Source organism: Hesperophylax consimilis, chromosome 5 (assembly GCF_061612785.1).
Source record: "Hesperophylax consimilis isolate HC1 chromosome 5, BYU_Hcon_1.0, whole genome shotgun sequence".
Lineage (NCBI taxonomy): Eukaryota > Metazoa > Arthropoda > Insecta > Trichoptera > Limnephilidae > Hesperophylax > Hesperophylax consimilis.
In genome coordinates, this window is record NC_142840.1 from 6,778,782 (window position 1) to 6,787,038 (window position 8,257).

The 8,257-nt window shown below is 33.2% G+C and overlaps 1 non-coding gene across 1 annotated transcript; it reads right to left on the reverse strand.

The window, feature by feature from the left end:
- Window positions 1-414: 414 nt before the first annotated feature.
- Window positions 415-486, reverse strand: TRNAH-GUG (transfer RNA histidin (anticodon GUG)). The gene has a single exon. It is a non-coding gene; the product is annotated as a tRNA-His (tRNA).
- Between the last annotated feature and the right edge of the window lie 7,771 nt (window positions 487-8,257).

Below are 8,257 nucleotides of genomic sequence, written 5' to 3' on the forward strand. Positions count from 1 at the left end.
AGTTTGTGGAGGATATTTGACCGTCTCCCATCTCCCGTCTCCTGTGGGACCATCAGGGGGTCTTCATCCAAACAATCATGCCAGTGATGATGGTATTCTTCGATTAGCGCAGTCTGCGCCATAAGCTTCCAGTACGGTGGCAGAGAAGTGCTCTGAAAGAGTGCTCTCGATTCCGCAATTAATATTTTATAAGTAGTTACCTAGATACTGTAGTATTTTTTCACTTTTAAATACGTAAAAAGATATTTATTTAATTTTTTTATATATTTCTTGTCAAATTTCAAATTGAAATTAGTCAAAATTGAAGTTCTTGTTAGGTGTTTTTGCTTTAAATATTTATCGTTTACAAAAAATATTAAAAATAAATTTAAAAGAGTATTAAAAAAAATCTCCGCCATGACAGTGTTTTACCACTGCCGTGACCAGGAGTCGAACCTGGGTTACCACGGCCACAACGTGGGGTCCTAACCACTAGACGATCACGGCTACCGGAGCTGGTGTTGTTGTCGAGATGAAATACGATACCATTGAACTTGTATAACTGAGTCAATGACGTATAATTGGAGCGAGATACTTTCACTTATTGATACGGTAATAATTTTTCAAGCAATGCCAGCCGGTCGGCAAACGTAATATCGGGGTCAGTTGCTTTGAATAGTTAGTACAGATTTTATACAAATTCTCTCGAACTATAAACAAATCGATTCCCGGTCTAACTCTTGACAGATGTACAAAATCGACTTAAAAAATTTTAAAAGACTTCTTAATAATTTAAACTAACAAAAAGCAACAACTGTGATTGAACAGTTATTATTGGTATTATGGTTTAATCTGAATTCTTGATAAATCAGTTCCAATAAGGAAAATTTGTTAAAAATAGACTGTTGTAGGTAGGTAAGTACCTACTTCATTGCTTTTCTTAATTCATCACACAATCAGTTCCAATTTTAAAGATAACACTTAAATTCAAAGCAAATTTAAAGTCTTAAATTCTTGTAAATAGGTTACTATTTTGAAATGCGTTGAAATAATTTCTTTGTTGAAAAAATTATAAAGGTACTAAAGCTTTAAATTCTTAAAAAAAATTTGGAAAACAACTTAAATTCAAGGCACATATGAGTTCATTGAAAACCTAAGTTAGTATTTTTTAAAAGGTGCTGATACTTTACAACTCCAAATCAAATCTTAAATGTGCGTACTTGTTTATTGATCGTACCTACCCTTTTGACGGAAGAAAATACAAGATGATAGCTAAAAAAAAAAGTTTTCGATCATACGAATAATATAGGGATTAGGGTGAGAAGAATTATATTTTCAATGTTTTACTGAAATGGATACCAAAATTAGTTTTTTCAAAAATATATTTGTTTATTTCAATCTGAAAAAAAATAAAATATTAAGATTTATTCCTCAGAAAATGTTTGCATGAAGATTTCAATTTACCAAATATGAACTTGGATGCTTTCGAAACTGATAGATTTTCGTTGAATTTCTTACGTCGAGCGTGGCGTCTCGTCGTTGGTAAGTTACATTGCGGTGAAAGCATTTTAACCGGAGCTTAACGAAGTTACTTTTCAGATCTTGAGACTCTGCGGTAGGTGGCGAAAGCACACTGGTACCACATACATGGCCATTCAATTACAAAATAGATACCTGACTAATATATCACTACAAAAAGAAACTAAACAACTTAGGGACTTAAAAAATATTATCATTAAGCAGTTAATTACTTACTAAGAGCCTTTTTAGGAGCCTTTAACATAGGAAAAGTAAATATTCTACAATGCTTTTAAAAATGATGTTGATTTTTTTGTCTAATGACGTAGTATGAAAGAGACGGCATAAGAAAGGACTATAAAAGAGTGTGAACGGTTGTCCAATGACTATTTTTTTTCATAGTCGGGAGGGGAAGTAGATGGGAAACAGGATGGTAGAGAAGTACCTGGCTATTCAGATCTCGTCACAAAACACCGCTACAGCCATTTCAATCAACGTTTCAATTTGGAATAGTGTTCTTTCGCCAAGGCGAGACTGGGGGTGTCTTCCACTCTGGAACGTGTCACAAATGCACTACGAGTATGTATTATGTAAAATAAAATAGTTGTGCAACTATTTCTGGCAGCATTATCATCCCAAAAACAACAGTCAAACTTCTCGGTGTCAATTTAGATTCAGACTTTTCGTTTAAAAGTCAAATAAATAGGACTGTAGGCACCGGTTTTTTTCACCTAAGACAACTCAAGTCTGTCCGAAGAAACTTTCCTACAGAAGCAATAAAACTACTCCTACGTAGTCTCACGTCTCGATTATTGCAACGGCATTTATGCCAGCCTTCCAAAATATCAAATTGACAAGCTTCAATCAGTGTTTAATGCAGCAGCAAGGCTCATAACCGGGGTTTCAAAATATTCGCACATTTCAGAACACCTTCGTAACCTTCACTGGCTCAAGTGCCCTGAAATAATCCAGTACAAACTGTGCTGGATGGTGTTTAAATCCATAAATGAAATGGCCCCACCCTACATCTCTGAACTATGCGTCCCGGAAAACACTGGTCTGAGGCAGTCAACTCTTAGATCAGCTACATCATCAGCTGTAAGCAGACTGATAGAACCTATGCGCAAGCCAAATACTAAGTTTGGTGATCGCGCTTTCGGAGTATCTGGGCCGAAGGCTTGGAATTAACTCCCTCCGGAACTAAGATCCATAACAAGTCCAACAGAATTCAGGTCTAAACTAAAAACTTACCTTTTTAAGCTGTCGTACCCTTAAATTAAATATACCATTCCTAAGGGAAAGTCCAGTTATATTCAATTTTCCAATTATGCCCTAAATCCTGTATCTTAATTTCGCTAATAAACAATTATATAATGTTAATTAAGTGTTAATCTCAAGTGACCTACCAGGTAAGTATTGTACTGTATATTATCTCCATAAATAGTTAAGTAATAACATAGATCACTGTAGAGATGTATTATAAGTTTGTACAGCGCCCTTGAGGTGATTTTGCACAAAAACGGCGCTATACAAGTCATCCAATTATTATTATTATTATTAACTTACATTTACTTGGGCACGCAAGGATTGAAAACCACGACCTTTGGTTTAATAATCGAGAGCGTTTCCTCTCAGTCTATCTGATAGTATTAATACTCCAGCGTCTGGACGATGTAGGCCCTCTGATTGGTCAAATTAAAATTGTCTGTTTCGGGTAACTTGAATATTAAGACACGATTCCATACTAAAATAGGATCGCCTCATAATAAAACGAGATTTCTTCAAAAGCATCGTTTCTGCTCATATAATTTTTACATAATATCGAAGAAAATATGTTTTAGAAAGTTCATAATTCATTGGATTAATTACATTACAATGAAAATTCTCCACAGTTACGTGATTATGTTTGACGTTTATAAAAATTCACGCGTTTCTTCAAGATGGCCGACAGAGCGCACCTCTGGCGGTTTAAAAACGAACCAAATGCCTGGCGCGAATATTTAAATATGCAGCTCACAATACTTGACTACTTACCATTAACAAGCGTTTTATAAGAAGATTTCTTCTGGAAGCTTATCACTTTGTAATGGCATTTATCATTATTATTTATATTTTTTTCTTCTTATTAATTATATCTGATTTTATATTGGCATGTTTTGTAATTTCTAAAATTTCAAAATTATTTATTTGCGATGCTTTATATCCTGAGTGAAGTATTTTAAGACCTGAATTTTAATCGAAAGTGTGATCATTATTCAAAAGATTATTTGCAAACTCAGATTCACTATTTCCATTTATAGCCCTGCGATATTCTTTAGTTCTGACTTCAAAATTTCTATGGGTTCTACCTTTGTAAAAGAAATTACAATCATCCCAGTTGAGTTTTTAAACTCCTGATTTTTTTGTTTGAATTTTGCTATCTTTATTATTAAGAATATATTTCTTCATTGTTAATAGTGGAAAACGGCAGTTGAATGGTACCAGGATTGTTTATATATATAATTTTAGAAGTATCGCTATCCACAAACAGAATTCTACGCCATTGTTTATTTCTATCTTTAGAAAGACCGTTTGAAGAGAATGTGTTTAATTTTTTTATTTAGTATTTCAACTATCAATTTATTAGAATAACCGTTATTAAATGCTATTTTTCTTATGAATATATTGTTTTATGGTTATATGCTATTTGTTTTTTTCAGGTCTTAAAATACTTCACTATAAATAATTTTGAAATCTTAGAAATGAGGAAATATATTAATATAAAAGCAGATATAATTAACAAGAATTTTTTTTATAAACTCTCTTTTAAATATTTTCCCACTCAACTGGTCTTTCCCGTCTAACGATATTGTAATTCCTAATTATTATAAACCCAGCCTACTCTTACCCCTCCCCCCTCCTTCCACTTCTTCTTTCCCAATTGCAATCTATATTTAATTTTTGACTTCGGTGTATACACAATAAAATGTAAACATTATATTTATTGGACAATTTGCATAGCGCCGCTTTTGTGAGATATCACCTCAGGGGCGCTATATTGTAATAATCTACCTTTATATATAGATTTTTACTCTCCTGATGAAGGTGTATATATAATCTAGCTTTAAACTTTATTAGATACAGTAACAGTTGTAGGTAAAGAATTACCACCAGTTGGAGTAAAATTAACACCTTTTAATTAAACCGACTGCTAATGTCATCGCACAATTACCCTCCTTTTATTCATAAACACGGGTACAATTAATCAATATGTAATAATCTATTATTTAAGTCAACTTTGTTAAAACTATCTTTAATTGTGACAAACTAAACGATATTGATTCAACTTATAGACATTGACGGTTGTAACACATATTTAAGCACTGCAAGTCTCCTATGAGCTAATTATATTAGGTACGATAACAGTTAATATCAGTTGTAGACATGTAGTCAATAATAGTGTTTCATTTGAAATAATCCATCACAAATACGTAAAATTTCATTTATTCAAACAACTGTCATTCTTATTATGCGTAAATTTAGCATGTTATTATTAATTAACTCCTTCCTGTTCCGTGTTTTAACAATATATATACTCACCCTCTCTATGTGAATGTCCTAATATCTATCTTTTAAATGTAACTGTTGTTAATATCACTTAAAATGGGCGAAGCCGAACCGAGAGCCGCCCGCAGGGCCTAGAAGAAAAAAACCCGCGGAGCGGGTTTTTAACTGCTAGTTGACTATTATTTCGTTATCCCGATTCAAAATATTTGCGAGACAGGTGAAGAATGTTGAACGTCATACAACTCCAAGATTTGGCAGGGATGTCCGGGATCATCGGATTAGGTGTGATTAAGTTTTTCTTATATATAAAAAAAAAGTATTGTTGAATTTACAAAAAAAACATTATTTATGAACAAGTTCCGCTGTTCAATTATTAATACGTGTAATTTCTAATACATATCACTAATGGTAGATTAGACCACAGTACAATTACTGTAAAATATCTTCTTGTAGAAGTAGCCAGTTAAATAATTAATTCCATCGAAAAAAGTTCTAATAAAATACACGTTTTTACGTTTAATAAATTCGAGACTTCTCGTTATTAGTGTTAATATGTATATTTTGTACATGTACTCTGTCATTATTAGTTTCGAGGGCCGTTCGAACGTAGAATATATCATTATGTCTTGGAACGAGTTGGAACACTTGTTATTTCCCACGAAAACTTTCATTCGACACTAATTTGTATGACAAAGTTTATATCATCATGTACCTACAACAGAAATTTTATTTATTTTTAGATGTTGACTGTCTTTGTTCAAGCGATTTAAGTTTTTTTATTAAAATTGAACCCACGCGCTAAAGGCTAAAAAAAGTTATTATATTCCAATCATTTTAATCAATTATTAATCTTAACGATCGTTTCCTTCGTTCCCTCCCTCACAACTCTGATGACTGATGCGCCTGAATAATGATGAAAAATATTACGAAAATAACGAAACCGAAAAATTGTGAAATTCCAGTAATAGAATTTCTAAGGCTAATATGGAATGTTTTGACAAAAGCCCATTGTATTTGAAAAAGTATAATAACGCTTTTCTTCGCAAGCCGCAAAGATTCAATATGATAGCGTCTATAAAGTTTATCAAAATTAAATGAAATACCTTGAGTTTGTTATTTTGTATCGAATCATTGGAACACAATATTATTTATTGATACCATCGATTGAGAACCTTAAACGAAAAGGAACAAAAATTGATGAGGAAAGTTGCCTCGTGAGAGCAAAGCGTTTGGGTATTCCCCCAGAGCGGCCGCCAATATTATGAAAAATGTATATTCTTACACCGTTACAACCTAAAAGCTTACCGGAGCTTAAAAGTTGGATCGGTGTTCTTCTTGTACATGATATTGTATAATTTATTATTATGTATTGATTACAGGGTCATCACATTACCCAATGCTTTCATATTTAAGGTGTTAATTAGTACTTGCATAATCACTCGAGCGATTTCCGGCATTTTACGCCGAGTTTGCAAAACGTCTTGAGTAATCGCCATTTTTTACGCACAGAATACGCGCAATTACGATTCTTTTAATATTGTTTTCATCAATCCTAATAATATAGGATAAACGGTTATATATAGGTAAATTTATTGGCTATATAGCTATAATCAATTAGAAAAAAAACGCCAATCACTCAACTCATATTCCAGTTATGGAAACGAGCACTCGAGTGGTTATATAAATACATATTAAATTCTATGATTTATTTTCTTTATATTTTTTATGTGAATGCCCGTCCGCGAAACCCAGCTGGTCCCATCATCCACGTACTGTCTGTTTATTCTGGCTCCAGACAAGAGAGTACGAGGCTATTCATATCTGGTCCCCAAACATGGTTAAAGCCATTGCAAGCAACTTTTCAATCTGAATGGTGGTCTTATACCAGGGCAATATTGAGGTATTTTCCTCTCTGGAATGCGCGTCATGCATACTATATATTAATTTACATTCATGAATTGTGAAATAACACACATGAATCGAATAAAATTTACTTTCGCATGCCGAGATTTGAATCCGCGACCTTCGGATTGCTAGTCGATAGCCTTATCCCTTGACCATGGAGGCCTTCTAAAATATATCATAATAAGTTATTTCGTAAAATAGAATAAAAAAAATATTTGTAAAAATTTAGATAAAAAATGAAAAACAACGATATTTAAAGGTTCCATTTATTTCGCGTTTCTTATTTAATGCGATAAACAACTAGGTGTATCATTTGGAATCAGCCGCTTACAATAACATTCATTATGTAGATGGCGATAAGGTTGACATTCCCACTTGGAACCAGCCGCCTCTTTTGATTTATGCAATAAAAAAACATCACCAAAAATTGTGTTTAATTTTATTTGGCAAAGTTCAAGCACAAATACTTAGATGTTAACCTGACCATTTTATAAAAGAACTTAATTTCCCACATTATGCAATAAAGCTATAACCGAAAATGGGTTCGTAGGTAGGAGATTTAGAACTTAGAAGTTTTCATAGGCCTGGTTTTTCTTCGGGTACTTACTTGATACTTTTTTTGGGCTTGTAAATAGACTTAAGAAAAAAAAAAAATAAAAACATCTAAAGTGACATCATGACCGGTGAGTGGCTGAGTTGGCATCGCGTTTGGGTATCATCCAGGCGACGTACGTTAAATTCTTCGTCTGGCTGATCCCCCCATCACGACAGAAGCAACATTTTCCGCTTACTGTGGTATAAAAAGTTTTCATATATTTTCAGGTTATTCATAACTCGAGAATGTTCGTCTTCCTTTTTAAAATTTAAAATCTATTTTAAGCGATCAAATTTTCAAACCAAAAACAAATGATTCTGCATTACTTCGAAGTGCTTCGCCTTAATCACATTATAAGCGATTGATATATAAAAATTAAACTTCATAGAACTACAAAAAAATAGTTTTATAATTATACCGGTCGTTTAGAAAATCGCTACGAAAACATTATTATCAACCTTAAAAACGTATTTTCTTGATGACCCTGTGCATTATTTTCCACTGTACCCTGACTTGGGTAATAAATTACTTAGTGCATCATAGTCATGTTATATTGCTGGTCCGTTGCCAATAATGAGATTGCCGATAAATTACATAATAAGGCTTGTAATGGTCCAGGTTTTGCATGCTAAGTCCCGTGTGAAGCGGCTACAAGGGATCTGATGCGATCTTGGATATGGACTTTTAAAAGCCCCGCCATATCCGCGCTCGTTT